The 27,133-nt window shown below is 35.5% G+C and overlaps 1 long non-coding RNA gene and 1 pseudogene across 2 annotated transcripts in view; both read left to right on the top strand.

The window, feature by feature from the left end:
• LOC108582906 overlaps positions 1-27,133 on the top strand; it is a 123,984-nt gene that overhangs the window by 19,151 nt on the left and 77,700 nt on the right. The gene's annotated exons all lie outside the window — the stretch shown is intronic.
• LOC100997667 lies at positions 1,723-2,210 on the top strand (annotated as a pseudogene). The gene has a single exon (XR_162912.5). The product of XR_162912.5 is annotated as a 60S ribosomal protein L35 pseudogene (transcript).

The following is a 27,133-nucleotide window of genomic DNA, read 5'->3' as shown; positions in this document are numbered from 1 at the left end:
ATATGTATTACCTTACAAATGGTCCTTTAGGTAATATTTATGTGCTCAAGCTAGCAAAGAAAATTCTATCTAATCTAAATATACCATAAGTAGTTTAGAATAAATGCTCAATGAGAAGAATTAGTGTTCCATGAGAAGGTCAGCAGGACACTGAGAATAGTCCATATATGGTTGTACTTAACATAGGAGATTCACCACTGTCCATTGTTTGAGCCTTGAAGTTGAGAAAATTATTTTGTTATTGACCCAAAGTTGACCCCACATTGGATAATGCTTCAATCTGAAAAGATAAAACAGAATATAAACATTATAATTTACAATAAGTAAAAGAATAAATGGAAACACAAAATCTTGGAATTAGTTTAGCTATCATATATTTCTCCCCATAGACAAAACACATTTAAAGCCACATTATCAGAATATCATACAGTTAACATCAATTCACTTAAGAATTAAAAATGTTATTTATGGAAATTCCACCTTGTGCCAGATACTTTCCCAGGTGAAAGGGATACATTAACAAAGATAGGCATGATTGCTGCCATTAAGAAACTTATATTCTAGTGGAAAGTACAGATATTTTACAAATAACAATAAACAAGGAGATAGATGGATAAATGAATGTCATATTACTAGTACAAAGAGGCTTACAGGTTTTGGAGAGGATAGAACATGGGGACATAACATAGATTGGAGACAAAAAGTAAGCATGTCCTGAGAAGATGATGTTCAAGCTAAGATCTGAAAATAGTTCATTGGGTGAAAAGTTTAGAAGAAGCACATTTGAAAGAAAAAACTGCTTATGTGCAGACACCAAGGTAGGGAAGAACTTGGTTTTCAAGTCACTGAAAGAAGGCTCCTAAGGAAAATATCCCTTTCCTTGTATTAAAACAAAACAACAACAAAACAAAAAACAACAAAAAGAGAACAAAAATAATATAAATGTTTGATAGAGTATAAACTGTGCAGGGGCAAAAATGAAAGTGAAGAGACCAGTAATAGAAGGAAAAAGAGCCTATGCAAGTTAGAGTAGGGTTATATTAGAGCAGAGGAAGAGACATGAAAAGCTTTAGATCTATTTGGAAATTGAAAGCACAGAATGTAGAATGTAAAGCAGAGGAGAAGGGCAGATTATATAGAGATTTTAAGTTTGGGTAAGCTAATATGCAAATGTAACATAAATGTAGAAATGTTAAAAAAGCATTTGAATATATTGCTCAAAACTTAGAAGTAAGATATGACCTAGCAGTACAACTTCAGCACCACTGGTATAAAATGATGTCTACACGCGTGAGGATAGCCAAGATTTTCTAGTGAGTCAATAGAGAGTGTGAAATAAAGAGAGTTCAGGAGCAAACCAGAGAAAACTTTAAAAGATGGTAAAAGAAGTAGCTAGCACAGGAGTCTAGGAAGGAAAAGAAACATAAGGGAGAAATAAGAAAAATGTTGGAAAAGTAGATTTTGCAAAAAATGTAATGCATGCTTACAGAAAACTAAAGAGAATTGACGTTATTTGAAGAATAAATTAATCTTTAATATGTTAATCATTACTATGAATTATAAGTTGTGATATATATAAATTATATTCCATGTTTAGTGTGAATATAACTTAGTTATTAATGACTAACAATTAATTGCTAAAATCAGTATAGATTGGGTTGATTGGTGAATTGAGTGATAGACGAAATAGAGACTACGTGGAATGCTTTTTTAAGAAGCTGTGGCTCTTTCCCTCGGAGCGGGCGGCGGCGGCGGCGGCGGCGGCGGCATCGGCGGCCCGTGCAGCAATGGCCAAGATCAAGGCTCGAGATCTTCGCGGGAAGAAGAAGGAGGAGCTGCTGAAACAGCTGGACGACCTGAAGGTGGAACTGTCCCAGCTGCGCGTCGCCAAAGTGACAGGCGGTGCGGCCTCCAAGCTCTCTAAGATACGAGTCGTCCGCAAATCCATCGCCCGTGTTCTCACAGTCATTAACCAGACTCAGAAAGAAAACCTCAGGAAATTCTACAAGGGCAAGAAGTACAAGCCCCTGGACCTGCGGCCTAAGAAGACACGCGCCATGCGCCGCCGGCTCAACAAGCACGAGGAGAACCTGAAGACCAAGAAGCAGCAGCGGAAGGAGCGGCTGTACCGCTGCGGAAGTACGCGGTCAAGGCCTGAGTGGCGCGTTGTCAGTAAAGCACAGCTGGCTGAGAAAAAAAAAAAAAAAAAAGAAGCTGTGGTAAAAACAAAATAATATACAGAGAAGAAAGAAAATGAAATGAAGTTGGAAGATAAGTGTGTGTTCTTTTTCTTTTTCAAAATGAAAGATATTGTAGCCAGTTTAGATATTAGTTAATATTTTCCAGTAGAGAAAATCAGTTTTTAAAACCGCGGAAAAGAATGGAAATGGGCAATGTGGATGAGATTTGTTGTGATGTGGACGTTTGAAAAGAGTTCATTCTCTGTAATTAGAGGAAAAAATATGATGGGAAAGTTACCAAAATGGCTTAAATCCTAATAGAGGATGAGAAATTTGAATTCTATGTCTATGTTTTCTGTTTTTTGTTTTTGTTTTTGTTTTTCCTTAGCAGAGTATGAAGGTACCAGAGATCTTGTGAAAAAAGGAGGGAGAATGAACTTGGCTGAGAATTTAAAAAGTAGGGAATAAAATATTGTAGTGAATGAGAGAAGAAACTTACAAGACAATTTTATTAATATTTTAGGAAAACATTGAATGTCCATTTGAGGATGATGATCATGAATGTACAAAACTTCCAAAATTCCCAATTTTCTGACTTTATCAGACAGAGAAGAGGATCTTTTGGCTTCCATCAAGATCATAGTATTCCTGGCAGATATGTAATGAGGGGAGAAAAACAAGTGAGCTAAAGCTGTATGTGAAAGGAGTGATTCAAATAAAGACCTGTATTAGCACGCCACTTTCACTGCTGGAAAAAAAAAAAAGGACAAACGGTTAGTGGGTTAAATAAGACAGAATTTTTTGTGAAAGCGTCAAATAAAATCAGTCCACAGTTGGTATCACAAGTTTTTTAGTGGTGTGGATGAAAGTTTTCTAGATCTTTATTTGGCCAACCTCAACATCAGTTTCTAAAGTCTAAGAGGTATGCCAGCTGCCACCATCACATCTACCTTCTAGCCATAAGGAAGGGGGAAAAAAGCAAATAGAACATCTAATCCTTTCCAAATCCAAAACTGGTCCAATCCAAAATTTGAAATAATCACTTCTGTCCCATTGCACAGAACACATTTATATGACCAAATCTAGCTGCAAGAGAGCTTAGAATATATAATCTCGTTCTTATTATCCTTACACCTAGCTATAACTATTACCAGTGACGAAGAGGGAATCTAGTAGTTTCTGTCATAAGCACTATGGGGTATATGTTGAACACATAGGAGACAAGAGAAAGGAGAGGATCTTATCTAGGTAACAACTTCCTCATGTATTTACCTCACTTTTCTTTAGAACAAAATGTTCAACAAATAACATAAATTTCAAGCATGAATATTGTGCAGTGAAGGATTATCTCAGTGGGTTTGGAGTGCTCAAATCTGCACATTCTGAAGAAAATAATAAGTTAGAAATGACGTTTATATTAGATTATATTAGATTCAAAAGGAGTTTGATAAACTCAAAATAAGTATCAAATTTGGTGTATTATTATGAGTTTTTAAAATCATAACAATGGTTTGATTTTTTAGAATATGTGTTTATACAGCTTGGTGTTATTTTTGTTTATACTTTATTTAACAAGAAAACCATGGATTAATCCATAATAGGACTAAATTATGATAACATGATCTAGCTTCAAAAGTTAATGAAAATATAATTAGTATTACTTATGCTACATGTAGCTGAAAAGAGTTGTAAATCCTATTAATCCTTCTTAGTTCACAAATTATTGACCTGATAGGTAATAATCTCTTAGCTTTATTGTGTCAATTTAGCTTAAGCGTTTGAACATTGTCTTGCGCTAAAAAGTCTTCCTTATTATTTCAATGTTTTAAAGAAACAAAGATAATTTGAAAATAAAGAACTCCACAGAAAAAAAAAGTTATAAAAATATATGTAAGTATATGAATTGATGTACACACAAATATATGATGTAAGAAACAAGATATTTGAATATAAACTATTTGAATTCAAAATGAAGAAATTCTATCAAAAATACTTTTGAATTTGTGAGTATAATAATGGGATTATACTTATTAAAGTATACTTATAATTATTAAAATATATTAGGTATTAATATATACAATACTTAAGAGTTTTATTTAGTTATATTGAAAGTATATATACACTTTGGAACTTTCTTCAGCCTATTCCAGTCAGTTAAACAGAGTATAATATGGCAGTGACATGTTGCAGTGAAATTAATACAAACTTGGGGTGAAAGTGTTAGGTTTATATTCTAGGGCTCTTTACTACCACCTGGATAACTTTGGTTGTGTTTTAAATCTTCAACATTTTTATAATATCTCATCTGTAAAATTTGGTTGATAACAGGCACCACACCTTTTTGTTGTGTAGAATGACTTACTGCATCAAACTGTCAGTGAAAACTAGTTGATTCCGAATCTGTTAGAGGACTGCTGCTCTGTATTTTCTGAATGCTCACTTAACCTTTAGAGTGGAGCTCTTGACTTGCTACTCTTGACGCTTCTCATCTTGTATCAGGATGTGTTTTTCAATGTTAACTTGTTGGGTTCTGTGCTTTAAATGCCATTCAGCTACTCATAAATGTATATATAATATATTTATCTCTATATATCTGTATTTATATATGTTAGCGTTTCTCTTCAAACTCACTGATAAAATATGCTCTTGAAAGTAACATTTACTTAACTTCATTTGCCATTAGGCCTTACAATGAAAACTTTTTAATTAAGAGACATAGTATAATGTTCATTAGTTGAATCTGTTTATAGTAATAGACCCATACTTAACACTTTTAAATACATTGGCTCATACAAATAGACTGTGATAATAGTTATTTAACTTATGATGAAAATGTATCTAAAAATATGAGTGACCACTAATATACTCTATAATTTTATCACACCATAAGCATAGACTTTTATTAGCTTCAATAGAGGGGTAAATTAGAACTCTCTGAGTTACAAAATATAGGAATCCTTCTCAGGCTAACTTATATTGAAGAAGAAAATAATAAAGTCATGTAAAAGCAAGTTCACAAAACTATCATTACCGTTAAGGAACAAATATTAGAGATAATTCTGATTGGCACAATCACTGTGCCTAAAAAATAGTTATCACTGCTGGATTGTTGATTAGCCAGGCCTGGACCATATACTGTTCCCTGTGGCTCTCTTTACTGAAGAGAATATACAAAAAATAAGAGAAAAAGTATAGTCACAAGTGAATGCAGATTGAAAAAACAAATGTGTCCTCTTCATGGGAGGTCACCTGTCATGTAATATTTCAATGATGTTGAATAAACAACATGTGGCATTTTTTCTTCTTTATCAAATTGGAAATTATATTCTTTGGAAACTGGAGTAATGAGCACCCACATAATTACTATATTAGATTTCTATTGCTGTCATAACAAATTACTACAAATATAGTGCTTTAAACAACACTTAAATATTTTCTTATGGTTTCTGTAGGTCAGAAGTCTAAAATGGTGTGACTAGTTTCTCTTGTCAGATTCTCATCAGACTAAAATTAAACTTTAGGCAGGACTGTGGCTCCCAAATGAGACTTAGGGGTCTCTTCCAAGCTCACTGGTTGCTAAATTTTTTTATTTCTCACATTTTCCACGTGTTTCCTTCTATTACACTCTCCTGTCAACCCCCCTTTCTGACTGCTTTCCAATAAAACTATAATTATATCATTTATTTGTTTTGAAGTGCCCATTTGATCACAGTGGTATTTATGATAAAATTTAAACTTCCTGGCTTAGTCTACGAGATTATTAATAATCTAAGTATGAGTTATTTTTCTGGCATGGAGTTATGCTAATTCCTCCAGTGATACCCTTCATATAGGTGTTGGTGTCTATGTAACTGTTTGCATGTGCTAAAAGTGAGAGAATCTCCTATTCTTTACTATTTTAGCACATAGACTTAAGGGACTGAATGCAATTTCTTCCCTACTTGTGGATAATTTGCACATACCATTGAAAACTTAAGTCAAAATGTGATTTTTGCCCTTTGGTGCCTGCCATCTATATTACAAACGAACAAACAAACAAAAAACTTTAATTATTTTCATAGGCTACTCATTTATTTCTATTATTGATGTATCTATTTGGTCTTCCTTGTTGCTCCTTAGGTTACCATTTCATATGAATCTTGATTTCACCAGTACCTAGCATAATAGGTATTTTTAAAGTGTTAGTTGAATTAATAAAAAAATAAAAATTAGTATGGAGGCTGTGGCAGGAGAATCGCTTGAACCCGGGAGGCGGAGGTTGCAGTGAACCAATATCATGCCATTGCACTCCAGCCTGGGCAGTAAGAGTGAAACTCTGTCTCAAAAAAAGAAAAAAAATATTATATGTGCATCAGCATGTCCATTTCCTATAGACAAGCTTTCAGGGCCAAATTAAATGATTTTGGTAAGAAAAGTGTGATAATAAAGGCTCCCACAAGATGGTTACATACTAGTCATCACAACCTATGGATATGTTACCTTAAAAAGAGACTTAGCAGGTATGATTAAGTTAAGGACCTTGAGATGAGGAGATCATTTTCAATTATTAAAATTGGGCCCAATATAATCACAAGAGCCCTTATAAGGGGAAGATAATGCAATCAAAGAAGAAAGAGATGTGACCACAGAACCAGAGGTTAGAGTGAGGAGTGATACACTTTGAACACTGGGGAACCATGAGGCGAAGACTGCAGGCAGCCTTTGTAGTGGGAAAGGTGTATGGAAGTGGATTTTCCCCTAAAACCTTTAGAAAGATTGAAGCCCTGCCAATTTCTTGAGGTTAGACATCTGCTAGTCGACTTTTGCTGTTTTAAAACCATAGATTTGTGGTAATTTGTACATAGGCAGTATATAATTAATACAAAGTATTTATAAGATGTAGAAAGTTACCTGACAATATGCATACCTCTAATCCCATTGACAGTTAAAAAAAAAACTTTCTATGTCCATGTTTGCAGCAAGCATAGTCTTGCCCTGGAGACTTGAAAAGTAAGTCCCATGAGCTAAGACACCACCTACTTTAGACAATTCCGAATACCCAGTGTAAACGTTTCTTCCTTGATTCCCTATATCCTTTTACTTTTCATTTCAAAAATATAATTATATTATTTCTTTGCTTAGACTATAATCAAGCTCAGTTTGTAAAAGTCAAATACTCTTGCTGTGGGAGGCAAAGTAAAATTTGTGTTTATTTTATCAGATATCAGTGTTATCCTCCAAATCACAGTTTTGGAGTTGCCTTTCTTAAGCTTTTATGAGATATAACAAGTTGCATTATTAAATGGGTTACCTCTCTAATTCAGAGTTATGATGTATCATTTTCCATTTTTAAAACCATATGCATGTAGATGCTGTGGTTCTCCATTGATATCAGTATTTGTGGATTAAAATGCATGTTTTTTAAAAACAAAAGAAATACATGGAATCTTTGGGAGCAGGATAGTATCCATGAATTTTTGTTTCAGATTTTAATTTTTTCTATTGATGCCAAAAATTTTGCACTTCAAGCTTTGCTCTCCTTGTTTTAGTTTGAGCTTATAATTTCTTGTTTATTAGGGAGAATTCTCACTGTCACATAAATAAAGAACTATTAAAAATATATGAAACAGTCATTACATGAATAACATTCATAACTTCTCTTAAAATTTCCATGCCATGAAACTTGTATTGATTATGTCTTTTGTAAGAATTAAAGTTGGTTTCAAAAAGCAAATGATAGATGACGACAAGGTTGAAGTATGGCAATACTAGGGCATCTTTTTGTTACATTGGTATGCATTGAATTTTTTATAATAAGTTCTCTACATATTCTTAGTCTGTTTCAATCCATCTTAATCCAATATGTTTATGACTGGAAGAAGATGTCATTGGAGGTCACTTAGAGAGATAATGTCAATAAAAGGATATTTTTCCAGTGGTACAATTAATAATCTCATATGCCCATCCTTAATAATTATTTTAATAGCTGAAGAAAAATTTTTTCCAAAAAGATATAAACATAATTATAATTTTGTATTCAAATTATTTAATAAAATAGATTGTAGTATTCAATCTGATCATTCACATGGGCAATAAGGATTAAACTAGCACTTCAGAAAGTTACTCCAGTTCTTAAAATTTTGGACGTTTAAACATTTTTATCAATAATTCTTACTAATGTTTCAAGTATTTAGTATTATTTATTTAGACCAATACTTAGGGATCTACTCATTCTTTTAATATGTTTAGAATGTGTAAAATTGTGAAAAATATATTTATAATGTGTAAAAATTACAATATATCAAGAATGTGTAAAATTGAATAGATGGTTGTTAAGGAATATAAAATTATATACAAACCTTCATAAACAGAATACACTAGCATTCCCAAATTTCTGATAATGAGTATAGAAAATCTGCACTTAAAGTTATATATTGAAGCAATTTTCTGCTAATGCTTTCGTATAATTTTGTCATTTGTCAGAAGAAATATCAGTTCACTGAACAATGAACATTTAGGTATCTATCATAGTTCCATATGACCAGATTAATTTTATTCAAATCTAAATAAAGTTTAAAGCCTAAGAATCAAATACATAATCAGACACCAAGTCATATACTCAGTTTTATATTTCAATTATTAAGCATTTACTTTTTTGTTGTTGTTGTAGTTTCTGAGATAGGGTGTTGCTCTGCCTCCCAGGCTGGAATACAGTGGCATGGCCATTGCTCACTACAGCCTTGAACTCCTGGGCTCAAGCTATCCTCCCGCCTCAGCCTTTCAAGTAGCTAGGACTACAGGCACATGCCACATTTTCCTAGCTAAAAAAGCATTAAAAGTATTTAATTTTAACATAGGAATCTTTATTATCCTTAGAGGTGAAGCAACATTACCTGTTGACCTTTCTCTCAGCCCCCATGTGCCCAGCGATACTAAAAACACAATACAGAAGCTGCTTTCTACTTCCCAAATGCTCTCCTGGGTGATTTACATATACTACATCTTTTAATCTTCACAAAACCCCGTCATATCTATATTATTTTTCCAGTTTTTCCGATGAGAAAATTGAGCTTTTAGTCAGATAAATGACCTCACTCAAGACCTTGCAGTTAGTGCCTGGTAAAGCTAGGATGCCTCTTCCTGTCTACTTAATTTTAGAACCGTGATCTTGACTATGAACTTATGGCTTAGAGCTCTCAAAACTCTCTCAGTTTCTAGGATTACACCTAGTTTAGGACAGAGCACATATGAGAAAGTTTAATATAACATTTTGAAATTTAACATTGTTAGTGCACTACCCTCAAGTATTCCCTGACAAAAAGGTGCAAATCGTTTTTCTCAGCTACTTGTTAAGATTATCTTTTGCCTTGTAGAATCCACTGCCCCTTGGCCTATACTACCTGCCTCTCTGCTCTTTGTATGAAATTTCCTGCCATAGGACTGAGTTTTCTTCAAGCATAGAGTTGGCAAGACATTCTAATTGATTCTGAAAAATCTTCAAATCCCTCTACTGAAGTCTGTCAAACCTTAAAATCCCTGTACTTCCTTAGCTAAGATACAAAGTCATGCAGTGTACCCAGTGAGGCTGGCCACTTCCAAAGATATTATGTAGTTGTAAAAGACAAATAATAATTCTGAAACCAAAGTATAGTGTTCGCTTATTGAAGAGGTCAGAAAAAGAAAAAAAGAAAGTTTTGTTTAAAAAAAAAGTTTTTTTTTTTTCTCATAGCAGAGGTTATGAGAATCTCACAAGGGGAAGTCCTATCTTAGTTGAAAATCTTTCTTGCAAATCTAATAAGATAGAATATCAGATCTTAAGAGGGTCTGGAACTGCTGTGCATGAGCCCAGGGAGGATTTTTGGTTTCTTTCATTAGAGAAAAGAGAAGGGGAAAAACAACACTTAAAGCTACAGGATAGTGGAAGACTGAAAACAATGTCAAATCTTTTCTCACAACATCTAAGTCTCCAATAAATTCCAAAACCCATTGTACATTTAATGTGAGTAGATATTTTTTTAGAAACCCCTAAAGGGGATGAGCTCTAAATCCAGGTCAATGTGGGACAGAACTGACCCATCCAATGAGAATGTGAAACAAGAAACTAGTAGGCTATGAGGAAATAGCTGTCATGAAACCACAGAAGTTAAACAGTGGGATTTGGTCTCTCAAATTATGAATTTAAGGATTAAGTCAAATTTGTAGTAGTCTCCATGTGACCAGAAAGCCTCAGCTAACTCAGAATTGCATACAGGGAAATGGATTATTTTCAGATATCAGGTATGTTTAGAAAAGGTTACCATAAATCTGAAAAGTAATGTATATAGTATACTTTTATTCAATTACTTATAAGTAATCTGGTTTGCATGTCAGAGAAAAAGTCCCATAGAACTAAGAATAGGTATATATGCGCATGCCCACAAACAAAAATAAATGAGAAAGGTCTTTTTGTTTACATGGAATCAGCAAACATCGATGAGGTTGAGAATGATTTTAGAAAGAGTGAGAATAATCCGGAAAAAACAAACCGCTTACAATAAAACATAAAAGCACTACTACACAAATAGAACGCATGACACACTTAGCTCACACTTGTGAAATGATTACTATGTGTCAAGTACTATTTTAGAGCTAACTTATTTAACCTTAGCAATAAGCCACATCAAATATTCTCTCAAATAAGGAAAGTATGGCCCAGGAGATGAAAAACTTGTTCTTGTTAAATTTCAGCAAGTGATAGAGCCAGAATTCAAACTCCAGCCATCAGACTGTGGAATTCTTGTTCTTAACCACTGTGCAGAAGAACTTGGAAAAGTAAATGATAAGTTATGATTCATCCTTTATAAACATGGCAGTTTTGAGAGGAGTGTTGGTAGTAACGAGTGTGTGAATTAGTTATTGCTAAGCCAGGGAATGAAGGTACCTCCTGGAAAAAGGACGGCCATACCTTAAAAAATTCATTCTGCTGCTTTCTTTATTTGCTTATTTGTAAACTGCAGCATTTATAGAGGGCAATTATCTCAGAAATAAAATAAATATTTTATCTCTATTTCCATGGGTGTTGCTAAAAATAGCCCTAAACTATTAAAAAAATAGCCCTATACTATTAAAAAACTGGTCAAGAAATGAAGACTTGGTATAATGTAGACAGAGAAGAACAAACTAGTTATGCAGAAGCACTGTAAGAAAAGGGAGTCATTGACAGCGATTTTACTAGCCAAACAGGATCACAATATAATAAGCTTATTTTTAATAGTACATGCTGTTTCTTTAAGTGTTTCAGTTTATATTCCACATTAAAACATTTTACTATAATTTGAAATTCTGCTGTCTGTGATTCACTTGGGCAGTAAATGTGTTTTTCTTTGTTTATAACATATTTATTTTAAGTTACTCTCTGGTAACTTTTCCTAATTGGAGAAGTTATTTTAACAGTTGTTCGTAAAATAACCTCAATTATTCATGTATAGTAACCAGTTAAACTAATTGACAATCTTTCTGTCACAGTTGATTTCAAACATCTCTGTAATGAATCCTGTGACTAATTAAATGCATAAATCCTTAGTAAAAGTAACTGCATTTATAAGACTAATATTAGGTAATTCTGTTTAGATATAACAAGGAAGAAACAATTGGACAATTACTGAATAGACTATCAAAAATGAAAAATCTAGAAGAGTAATTAAAAACAAAAAATATATAAGTAAAAATAAGTATTAATATTTATTTTTCTTCTTGAGTATGCTTAACATTATAATATTTAGCTATAAAATCAAAATATAACACGCAGATTAATGAAATTCACAAAAATAAAAATAAATATTTAATAAATGTTAAAAATGAGAAATATTTCAAACCATATTACGGAGGCAGATTATGTATATGTATACACACACAGTTTTTTTTTTTTTTTTTTTACTTGTATGTAGGAGAAACTAAATCTTTTTCTCACCCTGTTTTATTAACATTTTATAATAATTGATTTATTTAGCTGTTACTAAATAAGAAGAGATAGGAACACAATGAAAATCAAATGAACTTCATAACTGATACCTTTGTCAGGATGGACTATTACAGTTCCATTTAAAGGCAGCACTTATTGCAACTTTTGGAACACAGTACTGACCTTCTACTGTAAGACCCAACTAGACAAATAGGCGCTTGGGACTTGCTGCTTGGGTACTTCTTGTTTATCAAAAATAAATGCTGGTCTCATGGTAAACATTTGCTCCTTGATATCTACTTCTTTTTTTTTAATCAGTTAAATAGTATTCTGTTAATAACCAAAATGACTTTGTTAGAAGTACCTCAACGTCATAACTTTGATGACTCTACTATGCCATGGTATACAGAAAATACCCTTCTTTCTCATTTTGCAGACTTGATGATTCCCCCATTGGAAATAATCTGTCCTTTAAATTACCTGTTCTACTTTTTCCACTTTAATGACAAATTTAATGTTTTGTTAAATGAATTAATACATTTCCTTCCTCTTTGATTGCACTGATTTGATTTGAGTTTCTGCTGTTGGTTACCACAGTACTCCTGACTGCTCTGTAAATCCTTTTTCTTTTTTGCTTTGAATTATCATAGGCCCTGCTAAAATCTTAGCTTCAAACTGTTCACATCTTTGGCTCACACTGAAGACTTCAAATTACCCATGGTTTCTTGGTCTCTACTTGCATGTCTTTTCAGCTTCTCTTCCCGGCACTTACTGTGAATTTCTTTAAAACACAAAATCTGGGGATGGGGAAAGTCAAATTTGTTCCATTTTGGTATCATCTTCTCCCTTGACCATATCCATCATGAAAAGCCAACTCACAGAACAAAGGATAACTGGTATATAGATGTATTAGTTAATTCTCACACTGCTATAAAGACATACCTGAGACTGGATAATATAGAAAGAGAAGAGGTGTAATCGACTCACAGTTCCACATGGCTGGAGAGGCCTCAGGAAGTTTACAATCATGGCGGAAGGTGAAGGGGAAGCAAGATATGTCTTCACATAGCCAGAGCAGGAGGAAGACAGCAAAGGAGGAAGTGCTGCACGCTTTTAAACAACCAGTTTTCATGAGCATGAGTTCACTAGAAGAACAACAATGGGGAAATCCACCCCCATGATCTAATCACCTCATAACAGGTCCCTCCCCCAACATCGGGAATTACAATTTGACATGGGATTGGTGGGAAACAGCCAAACCATATCACTCTACCCCTGGCCCTTCCAGAATCTCATATCCTTCTCAAATTTCAAAACACAATTTTGCCTCATCAACAGTCCCCCAAAGTCTTAAGTCATTCCAGAATTAACTCAAAAGTTCAAGTCCAAAGTCTTATCTGAGACAAGGCAAGTCCTTTCTGCCTGTCAGCCTGTAAAATAGAAAACAGTTTAGTTATTTCCAAGATACAATAAATGTACAGGCATTAGGCAAATGCCAAGTGGGAAAAATTTATCAAAACAAAGGGAACACAGGCATCATGCAAGTCTGAAACCCAACAGGGCACTCATTAAATCTTAAAGCTCCAAAATTATCTCCTTTGACTCTATTACTCCCATCCAGAGCATGCTGATGCAAGAAGTGGGCTCCCAAGGCCTTGGGCAACTCTGCCCCTATGGTAGTGCAGTGAATAGCCCCTGAAGCTTCTTTCACAGACTGGCATTGAGTAACTGAGGCCACAGTAGGGACTCTGTGTGGGGACTTGGTATGATTCGGCTGTGTCCCAACCCAAATCTCATCTTGAATTGTAGCTTCCATAATTCCCACGTGTTGTGGGAGAGGCCTGGTGGGAGTTAAATAAATCATGGGGGAGGATTTCCTCCATATTGTTCTCATGGTAGTGAATAAGTCTCATGAGAGCTGATGGTTTTATAATGGAAAACTCCCTTCACTTGGCTCTCATTCTCTCTTGCCAGCTGTCATGTAAGATGTGCCTTTCATCTTCCAGCATAACGGAGAGGCCACCCCAGCCACATGGAACTGTTAATCCATTAAACCTCTTTTTCTTTATAAATTACCTAGTCTCAGGTATGTCTCATGCTTTATCAGCAGCATGAAAACAGACTACTACAAGACTCTAACCCCACATTTCCCCTCCAATAGAGGTTCTCCACAAGGACTCTACCCCAGAAGCAGACTTCTGCTTGGACATGCAGGCATTTCTATACATCTGCTGAAATCTAGGCGGAGGCTTCTTTGCATCCACAGACCCAACACCATGCAGAAGCCATCAAGTATTGGGGCATATGCTCTCTGATGCAGTGTCCTGTGCTGTACCTTGACCCCTTTTATTCATGGCTGGAGCTGGAGCAGCTGGGATATAGGGCACCATGTCCTGAGGCTGTACAGAGCTGTGAGACCCTGGACCTGTCCCATGAAATCATGTTTCCCTCCTAGGGCTCCAAGCCTCTGCTGGAGGGGCTGCCATGAAGGTCTCTGAAATGTCCTGGAGGCATTTTGTCCTGGAGACATTTTTCCCATTGTCTCTGATGTTAGCATTTGGCCCCTCTTTACTTAAGCAAATTTCTGCAGTCAGCTTGAATTTCTCCCAGAAAATGGGTTTTTCTTTTCTACCACATGACAAGGTTATAAATTTTTCAAACCTTTATGCTCCACTTCCCTTTTAAATATGTTTCAGTTTCAGACTATCTTTTTTGTGAATGCATATTAGCATATACAGTTAGAAGCAGCCAGGTCACCTCTTGAACAATTTGCTGCTTAGAAGTTTCTTCTGCCAGATACCCTTGAGGAAGTTCTAGGAAGTTCCAAACTTCCTCTCATGTTTCTGTCTTCTTCTGAGCCCTCTGAAACTTCTGAAACTGTTTCAACTCTGCCCATCACCCAGTTCCAAAGACACTTCTACATTTTCAGGTATTTCTACAGCAATAGCCCACTTATCTGGTACTAGTTTTCTGTATTAATTTGTTCTTGCACTGCTATAAAGACATACTTGAGACTGGATAATCTATAAAGAAAGGTGGTGTAATTGACTCACAGTTCTGCCTGGTTGGGGAGGCCTCAGGAATCTTACAACCATGGCAGAAGGTGAATGGGAAGAAAGACGTGTATTCACACGGCCAGAGCATAAGGAAGAGGATAAAGGGGAAAGTGCCACACACTTTAAAACAACCAGATCTTGTGAGAACTCACTCACTATCATGAGAACAGCAAGAGGAAAATCCACCCCCATGATTCAATGACCTCCCACCAGGTCCCTCCATAATGTTAGGAATTACAGTTCAACATGAGAGTTGGGTGGGGACACAGAGCAAAACCATATGAATAGGCTAACCTTAAATCTGGTTAGTCATATAACAAGGCTTTCTAAAAGCTGAGTGATTCATGAGAGCTAAGAGCAAAGCTGTTTCCTGCAGAAGGGGTAGATTTTATTATTGATTTGTCTAATATAAGCCATTGCAAACACTCTTTATAAAGATTTTACCTTCTACTAATTCTTAAAGCCTCTGCAACCTAATATCCGTCCTCACCTTTCAACTTTTTTTTTGGAGGTCAACAAACATGACCTGTGGACAGATTATTCTAACTTTTGCCAGTCTTCTCCTTGTCTGATCTGTGTATGGCATTGGTCCTATGATTGAGAACCACTCCCTGAAGATCTTTTCTCTGAATTTCGAGGCAAATATCAAAGAGCAGAGGATTGATAAAGATAATAAAATTCGTATTTTAAGATATAACTTTGTCACAAAATAGTTTGAGTGGCAAGTATTGAAGAAAAAATGTAAGTGAAAAAACTATTGAGGAAATTCTTTTTTCCTACTAAAATTTAGAAATATATTGAAGTTAAGTCCTACTCTTCTATGGAAAAACAAGATAAACATGGAATTAATAAAATCATACTTTTCCCTGAGGCCAGCAAAAAAGGGTGGCTGCCATAAAGATGTTATTTATTAAAATCCAGAGAGAAAGGACATTTCATAGGTGAGCATATAGACATGGCATCTTCCATATCTGGGTGCAGATGTACAATGGGTTCATGGAAAATACATATTATAAAAAAACTATGCATGAATTTCAAAGTTTTTTGCACTAAATAAACTTGTACTAACTTGTTATAACATGCCAAACAAGATCAAGTTTGCGACACTGATAAGACTAAAACATCAGCTTGAAAAAGAGTCCCTGTGAGAACAACATGAATTCTGCTAAAATTGAAGCAAGAATAAACATCAAATGTATGGAAATGCTCAGGTAGAGGAATGGATGAATAATTTATATTTTATGTATTAGTCCATTTTCATGCTGCTGATAAAGACATACTCGAGACTGGGCAATTGATAAAAGAAAGAGGCTTTTTGGATTTATAGTTCCACATGGCTGAAGAGGCCTCACAATCATGGTGGAAGGTGAAAGTCATGTCTCACGTGGAGCAAACAAGAGAAGAGAGCTCATGCAGGGAAGCTCCACTTTTTAAACCATCAGATCTTTTGAGACTTACTCATTAGCACAAGAAGAGCATGGGAAAGACCTGCCCTCATGATTCAATTACCTCCTACCAGGTCCCTTTCACAAGAAGTAGAAATTCAAGATGAGAGTTGGGTGGGAACACAGCCAAACCATATCATTCTGCTCCTGGCCCCTCCCAAGTCTCAGGTCCTCACATTTCAAAACCAGCCATGCCTTCCCAACAGTCCCCAAGAGTCCCAACTCATTTCAGCATTAAGTCCACAGTCCAAAGTCTCATCTGAGACAGGCAAGTCCCTTTTACCTATGAGCCTATAAAATCAAAAACAAATAACTTACTAGGTGCAATGAAGGTACAGCCATTGGATAAATACAACAATTCCAAATGAAATAAATTGACCAAAACAAAGGGGCTACAGGTCCCATGCAAATCTGAAATCCAGCAGGGCAGTCAAATCTTAAAGCTCCAAAATGACCTCCTTTGACACCATGTTTCACATCCAGGTCATATTGATGTACGAGGTGGAGTCCAATGGCCGTGGGCAGTTCTGCCTCTGTGGCTTTGCAGGATATAGCCCCACTCTTGTCTACTTTCACGGGCTGGTATTGAGTGTCTGTGGCTTTTCTAGGTGCATGGTGCAAGCTGTTGGTGGATCTACCATTCTGGGGTCTGGAAGATGGTGTCCCTCTTCTTGCAACTCCACTAAGTGGTGCCCCAGTAGGGACTCTGTGTGGGGGCTCTGATCCCACATTTCCTTTCTGCATTGCCATAGCAGAGGTTCTCCATGAGGGCCCCTCCCATGCAGCAAACGTCTGCTTGTGAATCCAGGCGTTTTCCATATATTATATGAAATCTAGGCAGAGGTTCCCAAACCTCAATTCTTGACTTCTGTGTACCCACAGGCTCAACACCATGTTAAAGCTGCCAAGGCTTGGGGCTTCCACCCTCTGAAGCAACAGCCCGAGCTTTACTTTGGTCTCTTTTAGCCATGGCTGGGGCAGTTGAAACACAGGGTACAAAGTCTCTAGGCTGCACAGAACAGGGGATCCTGGGCCTACACATGAAACCATCATTGCTTGTTAGGCTTCCCAGCCTGTGATGGGAATGGCTGCCATGAAGACCTCTGATATGTCCGGCAGACATTTTCCCCATTGTCATGGGGATTAACTTATGGCTCCTTGTTACATATGCAAATTTCTGCAGCCAGCTTGAATTCCTCCTCAGAAAATGGGATTTTCATTTCTCTTGCATTGTCGGGCTGCAAATTTTCAGAACTTTTATGCTGTTTCCCTTTTACACCTCCATATTCTTGGAAATTAGCTAACACACTTCCAAATAATCCTTTAGGTAGGAAATACCAAGACCAAATAAATATTTTCAACTGGATAATAAGGAAAACAAAAATAACAAAACTTTTGGACAGCTGTTAAAGCAATTAATAAATCTACATTCTAATATTGAGAGAAGAAAAACTGAAAATCAATGACCTGAACATCCATCTTAAGAAACTAGTAAAAGGAACATAAATGGAATATAATATTACTTAAATGAAGGCAATAATAAAAGTAAAACTGAAAATTAATGAGTGAAGCCAAGCGCGGTGGCTCACGCCTGTAATCCCAGCACTTTGGGAGGCTGAGGCGGGTGGATCACGAGGTCAGGAGATCGAGACCATCCTGGCTAACATGGTGAAACCCCGTCTCTACTAAAAATACAAAAAATTAGCCAGGCACGGTGGCAGGTACCTGTAGTCTAGTTGGGGAGACAGAGCAAGATTCCGTCTCAAAAAAAAAAAAAAAAAGACAGAAAATTAATGAGTGAAAACATATAAGGGAAAGAAACAGATTAAATAGTAAGAACCTGAAACCATTGGTAACATTGATAAACCACAAGAAATGCTAACTAAACAAAATAGTGACTCAAATTATAAATATTAAGAATGTATAAGGAGCTATGATAGCAGTTTTTGGTGCTGGGAAAATTGGCTAGCCGTAAGTAGAAAGCTGAAACTGGATCCTTTCCTTACTCCTTATATGAAAATTAATTCAAGATGGATTAGAGACTTAAATGTTAGACCTAAAACCATAAAAGCCCTAGAAGAAAACCTAGGTAATACCATTCAGGACAAGGCATGGGCAAGGACTTCATGTCTAAAACACCAAAAGCAATGGCAACAAAAGCCAAAATTGACAAATGGGCTCTAATTAAACTAAAGAGCTTCTGCATAGCAAAAGGAACTACTATCAGAGTGAACAGGCAACCTACAGAATGGGAGAAAATTTTTGCAGTCTACTCATCTGACAAAGGGCTAATATCCAGAACCTACAAAGAACTCAAACAAATTTACAAAAAAAAAACAAACAACACCATCAAAAAGTGGGCAAAGCATATGAATAGATACTTCTCAAAAGAAGACATGCATACAGCCAATAGACACATGAAAAAATGCTCATCATCACTGGCCATCAGAGAAATGCGAATCAAAACCACAATGAGATACCATCTCACACCAGTTAGAATGGCAATCATTAAAAAATCAGGAAACAACAAGTGCTGGAGAGGATGTGGAGAAATAGGAACACTTTTACACTGTTGGTGGGACTGTAAACTAGTTCAACCATTGTGGAAAACAGTGTGGCGATTCCTCGAGGATCTAGAACTAGAAATACCATTTGACCCAGCCATCCCATTACTGGGGATATACCCAAAGGATTATAAGTCATGCTGCTATAAAGACACATGCACACGTATGTTTATCATGGCACTATTCACAATAGCAAAGACTTGGAATCAACCCAAATGTCCATCAGTGACAGACAGGATTAAGAAAATGTGGCACATATACACCATGGAATACTATGCAGCCATAAAAAAGGATGAGTTTGTGTCCTTTGTAGGGACATGGATGCAGCCAGAAACCATCATTCTCAGCAAACTATCACAAGAACAGAAAACCAAACACTGCATGTTCTCACTCATAGGTGGGAATTGAACAATGAAATCACTTGGACACAGGAAGGGGAACATCACACACTGGGGCCTATTGTAGGGAGGGGGGAAGGGGGAGGGATAGCATTAGGAGATATACTTAATATATAAATGACAAGTTAATGGGTGCAGCGCACCAACTGGCACATGTATACATATGTAGGAAACCTGCACGTTGTGCACATGTACCCTAGAACTTAAATTTAAAAAAAAAGACTATAATCAAGGAATTTTATAACAACTTGCACTAATAAATTAGTAACATTGATGTAATAATTAATTAACCAATAAGCAGTATTATTTAGGTAAAATAAACATTTGGTTTTGGCCAAGTTGCATTGCTTCTGGTTCTGCCAAAGTACGAAGAGACTTATATGAATAAATCAGTTGGAGAAATGAGGTCAAGACTATAGATCTAATACCATCTCACAAATTGTGCCTGTCATCTGACTTCTCTGCACTATAGAGATTTGTTTAACTTACAGAAAATAATTTTTGCAGTCATAAAGGTTTTGTTCAGAAAAGCCCTGATAACCTCTTAGGTATGCATCTAGTTCCTAATATTCAACTAACATTTATAGTATTTCTATTTTGATACTTATCCTTTAATTCAATATGCTATTATCTAATTGTTTCAATTAGTTATTGAAATCTTCAAAGGTAATCTTTGGTAACTTATGTAGCAGTCAAAAAGTTTAATAAGTTTAACCCTGCTGAACATTACTACCTTATCTAGGGTATTGTGAATCTTGGGCCCTTCTATCTAACTGCTGCTCATGGTAATTGGTAAATTTTTGTACTTGTATAAAAAGTGAGAAAAGCTTAACTCCCTTGGCTGTTTTCTCTTCCTGGTTCAAAAAATGCACATGAGATTTGGAAGTGCGGTCGCTTCTTGGTCTGAAAAATCACACCAGCCAATACAGGACTAACCTACTGAATTAGTACTGTGAATATATACAAGATATTTTTGATAATTAAGAAAACAGAAGGGTTTTATAGTGAACAAGGAGGTACAGCATAAGAAGTAGAACCAACTTTCACACCTTCAACTTTGAGGCAGTTCCGAAATACAGATTACTTTCCTAGGCTTTCAGTGTGGCATCACACCAGTTACAAATCAAAATGTTTGAGAATGTGTTTTAGCTTCCTAAGTTGATAAATATTACTGTATTATGACTTTGTGTATAAAGCTATATCTTTTCTCATAATGGAAATTTGGTAAAACCTCAGAGATGATTGGATGTGTGGATATTTACTTATGGGTTGGGGTGTGATTTTTAGGTGAGTAATCAAAGACACATAATTCTCCCATTATTACATATTATTTCATAAAATTTTGCCTTCTTTTCAGCAAAATCACTAATTATGTTATTTTAATCAAGATCTTCATGTATTTTGTGTCCTATTGACAGAAATGCCAATTTAGATAAACTATTCTGATTTGTTGAATTTGGAGAGATTTCATTCTGCTGAAGCAGTAGCAATTAAATTGTCAATATCATTTCTTAAAACAATATTTATATTGAGAAATGAACCGTGAGTTTGACATATTATGTTTAAACATTGTAATTAGGTAGCTGAAGATAATCAATCAAAAATTACTGAACACTTTACTATTATTATATGATCGTGATATATTTTATCATTATTTTTACACTTATTTAAAACAATATCTAGATCTATAAAATATGTTAAATGTGTACTTTTTCAAATTTTTCAATGCTATGTGGGATATTATAAACAAAACCAAAATTAATCAAATATTGGTCAATTTGTTGAAATCTCTGACCAATCTCTGAGTAATCAAATATTGCTCAATTTATTGAAATCTCTATAATGGCAAGTGCTAGAATACACTGAGATAACTTTGAAGAATATGTCTCCTTTGAAGTAAAACAAATATTTTTGCTTCCTTATTCTTTTCTTATTTTTTTTATTGGAATGACATTTTTGTTCCATATTTCACATATTATTTCTTTGACTTAAAAATCCATTATCTCAAAAATACATTTTTGAAAGTGAAATAGCAAAGTTAGACTTATTGAGTGGTTTGTAAAATTGTCTAATACTATTAATAACAAGCAGCTGTTCATAACCACATAATTAGATAGTAAAGGGTCAAAATGAATTTCATTTATGTCAAAGACTGCAATTTACTTACTGTTTACTTCAAGAATTTCTCTTGCTTTGCTTACATGTACTGTATCATGCATTTTGTATAAATCAAATCTATTTGTTTTTACAATGTTTAGTTGACATTCTTTTTTTTTATTGACATTCTCATTGTATATCTGAGAATTGTCATTAGGTCAAATGTTATATGGGTTAAATGGCTTTCATTTCATATGTAGTATATTTCCTTCCCTATTTTATATGAAAATATAAAACTAGTGATACCCCAAGGACTCCAAATATTTGCACCACCCATTGAGAAGTAGGGATTCCCTTTTAAAAAAAATCCTCAATGTGACCATATCTATGCACAAATATTTTGTTTGGTTTGGTTTGGTTTTTGTTTTGAGACTGTGTTTTGCTCTGTAGCCCAGACTGGAGTGCAGCATGCTCATGGCTCACTTCAGACTTGACCTCCTAGGCTCAAGCAGTCCTTCCACCTCAGCCTCACTAGTGGCTGGGATCACAGGTGTGCACCACTAAGCCCAGCTATTGCTTTATTTTTAACTATATACATATATATATATATATATATATATATATATATATATATATTTTTTTTTTTTTTTTTTTTGGTAGAGATGGAGGTCTCCCAATGTTGCCCAGACTGGTCTCAAACTCCTGAGATCAAGTGATTCTCCCAACTTGGCCTGCCAAAGGGCTGTGTTTACAGGCATGAACCACTGTGTTTGGTCATATTTTCTTAACATATATATTTTTCTTTTCCATCACTCTCAATTATTTGAAACTTTTTAAATGTATTAGTAAAGGTATGTAATTTTATAAGTGACTTTTTTAAGGCCAAATTCATTTTTCTTATTTCTCTCTTTCTTCCTTCCTTGTCCATTTCCGTGGGTACTACATTAATAGTGTTCTTCAAATTAGCGTCCCCACATATTTTCTCATGCTGAAGTGATACAAGCTACACAAGTCTAGCTTTCACTTAATGTTATCAGTTAAATTTTAGCCCCTTGTTTTACTATGTAGCTGTGGAAGAGGAAGCATGTATCAGTTAAATTTATTATTTTAATTCTCTATTTTTTCTTACTACAAATGATTTATTTGTATATAGCTCATATTCTCAATAATTAGTGTTATGATTGGAAGACATTGTTCAATAAATTCTAGATTCCATCTGATTTGTGCCTATTACTCGGTCAGACTAAAGATTTGTATAGAAATATGAACTATCAGCTTTAAATTAAGTCGGTCATAGTAAACTACCTGTTAATTGAGTCATTAGAGGGAACTGTGTTATTTAGTTTCTCTAGATTAACTAGGCAGAGCTAAAAAATCAGCAATGGCGTAATTCTATTTCTCCAGAAAAAAGTTCAGTGTTTCCTCCAGTCATTGGTCATTAGTGAGTATCTTATCTGAGGGGTGTGCCTAAGTATGACATTTTTTTTGCTGGGAGATGTTCTTTTGAGAAGATTGGCATTATGTTTGACTTTTTCCCAGAAAGGGGTGAAGATGATAGCTTGAAGTTCTTTTCTAAATTGAAATTGGTTTTATAAACTGGTTGATGTGTGTCTTGCAATTGATATACCAAAAAAGAATGAAATAACTTCATTCTCAAACTATATTGCAGTCACCTAGTAGACATATAAATTCACAAAATACATATACATATGAATATTTTAGTTGCTAATGAGTTTATTCTTCAGTTGGTTTTATTATCCATGAAGGCACCTTACTGAAGTTGCTAGGTAAGGCTGTATTTTTTTTTTTTTTTTTTTTGAGACGGAGTCTCGCTCTGTTGCCCAGGTTGGAGGGCAGTAGTGCGATCTCTGCTCACTGCAAGCTCCGCCGCCTCCCAGGTTCACGCCATTCTCCTGCCTCAGCCTCCCTAGAAGCTGGGACTACAGGTGCCCGCCACCACGCCCGGCTAATTTTTTTTTTTTAATTTTTAATTTTTTATTTTTAGTAGAGACGGGGTTTCACCGTGTTCGCCAGGATGGTCTCGATCTCCTGACCTCGTGATCCGCCTGCCTCAGCCTCCCAAAGTGCTGGGATTACAGGCATGAGCCATCGCACCCGGCCGGTAAGGCTGTATTATCCACATCAAATTTATGTTTAATGGTTAATCATTTTAAACATTATAAATAGACTCAAAATTTTAATTGATGAATTTTTGTATATGTTTGAAATAATTTGCATTCTGGAAATTTTAACTTTTTTTTTTTTTTTTTTTTTTTTTTTTTTAGATGGCATTTCACTCCATAGCCCAGGTAGGAGTGCAATGGCATGATCTTGGCTCACTGAAACCTCTGCCTCCCAGGTTCAAGCAATTCTCCTGCCTCAGCCTCTGGAGTAGCTGGGATTACAGGTGCCTGCCACCATGCCAGGCTAATTTTTGTATTTTTAGTAGAGACAGGATTTCACCATGTTTGTCAGGCTGGTTTTGAACTCCTGACCTCAAGTAATCCACCTGTCGCGCCTCCCAAAGTGCCGGGAGGGGTGAGCTCCCACGCCCAGCCCAATTTTAACTTTTAATTAATGAAGCAACTGAATCTAAACAAAACACATATAAAATGTCTGTATCCGAATTTAATTGCCTTGGTAATTCTGTTGCAAAGGATCAAAGTTCTATCAAACAGTAGTTTAAATTCCAATTTTTAAACTGAAAGCTGTATTCAGATAACTGTAAATTTACAGATAGTTATAAGAAATAATACAGAGATATCTTTGTATAGTTTGCCAATTTCCTCCCAAAAGTAACATTTTGCAAAACTATAAGACCACAACCATGACATTGACAGTGACATGATACACCCACCTTTTCCATATTAATGACATTTTACCTGTACCCATTTATGTGTGTGTGTGTTAATTTCCTCAAAATTTTATAACCAGTATATATTTGTGTATCCAATACCATAGTCAAAAACTAAAACAGTCCAATAAAATAATTCCTTATTTTGCCCTTTATAACCACACCCACTTTCTTTTTCCCTCCCCATTCTCAATTATTTTCAATCTCTGGTAACACTAGTTCATTATAAAATTTTTTGACAAGTTAAAAATAAAGGAGAATTACATTAACTTCATAAAGCATGTTTTTAAAAAACCTATAGCTAACAGCATACTCATGATGAAAAACTCAATCATTTCATCTTAAGACTGGGACAAGGCCAGGATGCCTGTTCTCATCACCCTTTTTCATCTTAGTAATAGAAGTTCTAGTCAGTGAAATCAGGCACGAAGAACAAATAAAAGTCATACAAATTGCACAGGAAGAACTAAAGCCATTCCTATTTTATGGTCTACATAGAATATCCTAAGGAATTATCTACAAAAATGTCCTACAACTAATAAATGAGTTCAGCAAAGCTGCACAGTACAGTATTGTAACACACAAAAAGTCACGTTTTTATATACTAACAGTATGGAAAACAAATTAAAAAATAAAAGACCATTTAGATTCACTTCGAAGAAAATTGAATGCCAAAGTATACAAGTAGAAACACATGTATAGGATCTATTTGTGAAAAACTACAAAATGCAGAGATCACACCACTTCACTCCAACCTGGGCGATAGGGCAGGACTCTGTCTCAAATATATATATATAAAAAACAAAATGAAGATGAAAGAAATTAAGGAATATCTAAAAATGTGTTTATGGATTGGAAGTTACAAAATAGAAAATATGTCAGTTCTCCTCAAATTGAGCTGTAAGTTTAAAGCAATTCCTGTCAGAATGCTAGCAACATTTATTGCCAATGTAGACAAGCTTATTCTAATATGTATATGGAACAACTCTGATTTTAATAATAAAGAAATTTTACAAAGTACTGCAACTGTGCTAAAAGCTAATGAATTCATAAAAACCTCAAATGAGATCTTTAAACTCAAATTTTCTTCATGTACTGTTACAATACGGGCACTGTTTTGTCTGCTATGCTTATCACATTCTGCTGTTGATAGTATCAAATGGGCATATTTTACCTGAGTTATCACATTTTGTTATTTATAGCACAACAGGAGGATAATTGTATTAGCTACAGTTATCTCAGTAAGTAATCAACAAAAATCACTCACACAAAAGAATTTTATGGAATGTCCAGTTTTGAACTATGAAGTGAGGTAGCATGGAAAAACTCCACTAGAATCACAGAGATGTGAGTAGACCAGTAAAGACAATTATGTTATTTATTCACTTCATGTTGAAACTTTAAAAGTTAGCAATAACATATTATAAAGAGAAATACAATGTTTAAAATTCTGTAGGAAAAGGCTATTTTAAGGTCTTTTTTTAATTTTTAAATTTATTTTTGAGACAGAGTCTCGCTGTATCACTCAGGCTGGGGTGCAGTGGCACAATCTTGACTCACTGCTACCACTGTCTGCCAGGTTCAAGCGATTCTCCTGCCTCAGCCTCTCAAGTAGCTGGAAATTACAGGCATATGCTACCAAACCTTGCTAATTTTTTTGTACTTTTATCAGAGATGGGGTTTTACCGTGTTGGCCAGACTGGTATTGTGTTTTTTTGTTTGTTTGTTTGTTTTTTTGAGACGGAGTCCGCTCTGTCGCCCAGGCTGGAGTGCAGTGGCCGGATCTCAGCTCACTGCAAGCTCCGCCTCCCGGGTTTACGCCATTCTCCTGCCTCAGCCTCCCGAGTAGCTGGGACTACAGGCGCCCGCCACCTCGCCCGGCTAGTTTTTTGTATTTTTTTAGTAGAGACGGGGTTTCACTGTGTTAGGCAGGATGGTCTCGATCTCCTGACCTCGTGATCCACCCGTCTCGGCCTCCCAAAGTGCTGGGATTACAGGCTTGAGCCACCACGCCCAGCCTACGGTATTGTGTTTTTTTAACTGCATTTTGTATGTGCCTGAGAACAAAACAAGCATGGGATGGGCCAGGTGCAGTGGCTCATGCCTGTAATCCCAACACTTTGGGAGACTGAGGTGGGTGGAGCACCTGAGGTCAGGAGTTCGAGATCAGCCTGACCAACATGGTGAAACCGTGTCTGTACTTAATTAAAACAAAACATATATTTTTTAAAAAACAGAAACTTAACTGGGCGTGTTCGCATGCACCTATAGTCCCAGTTACTCAGGAGGCCAAGGCAGGAAAATCGCTGGAACCTGGGAGGTGGAGATTACAGTGAGCCAAGATCGCCCCATTGCACTCCAACCTGGTGACAAAGCAAGATTCTGTCTCAAAAAAAAAAAAAAAGAAAGAAAGAAAAAAAAAAAAAAAATGAACTGGAATGGAGTCCAGACTTCCTACATACAATAAAAAATGTTAGCACTTGGAATACTGCAGTCAAAGGAGTATTATGAGTATTAAATTAGTGATATTGATAACTTTTTTAGAACAGTGTTGTACACATACAATTACTTATCACACTAATAAACATAAATTTAGTAAGAATTATAACCTAGGAAGCTG

The sequence above is a fragment of the Papio anubis genome, chromosome 15 (assembly GCF_008728515.1).
Source record: "Papio anubis isolate 15944 chromosome 15, Panubis1.0, whole genome shotgun sequence".
NCBI lineage: Eukaryota > Metazoa > Chordata > Mammalia > Primates > Cercopithecidae > Papio > Papio anubis.
Note: the sequence above shows the minus strand (reverse complement) of the source record. Positions and strands in the feature narration are given on the sequence as shown.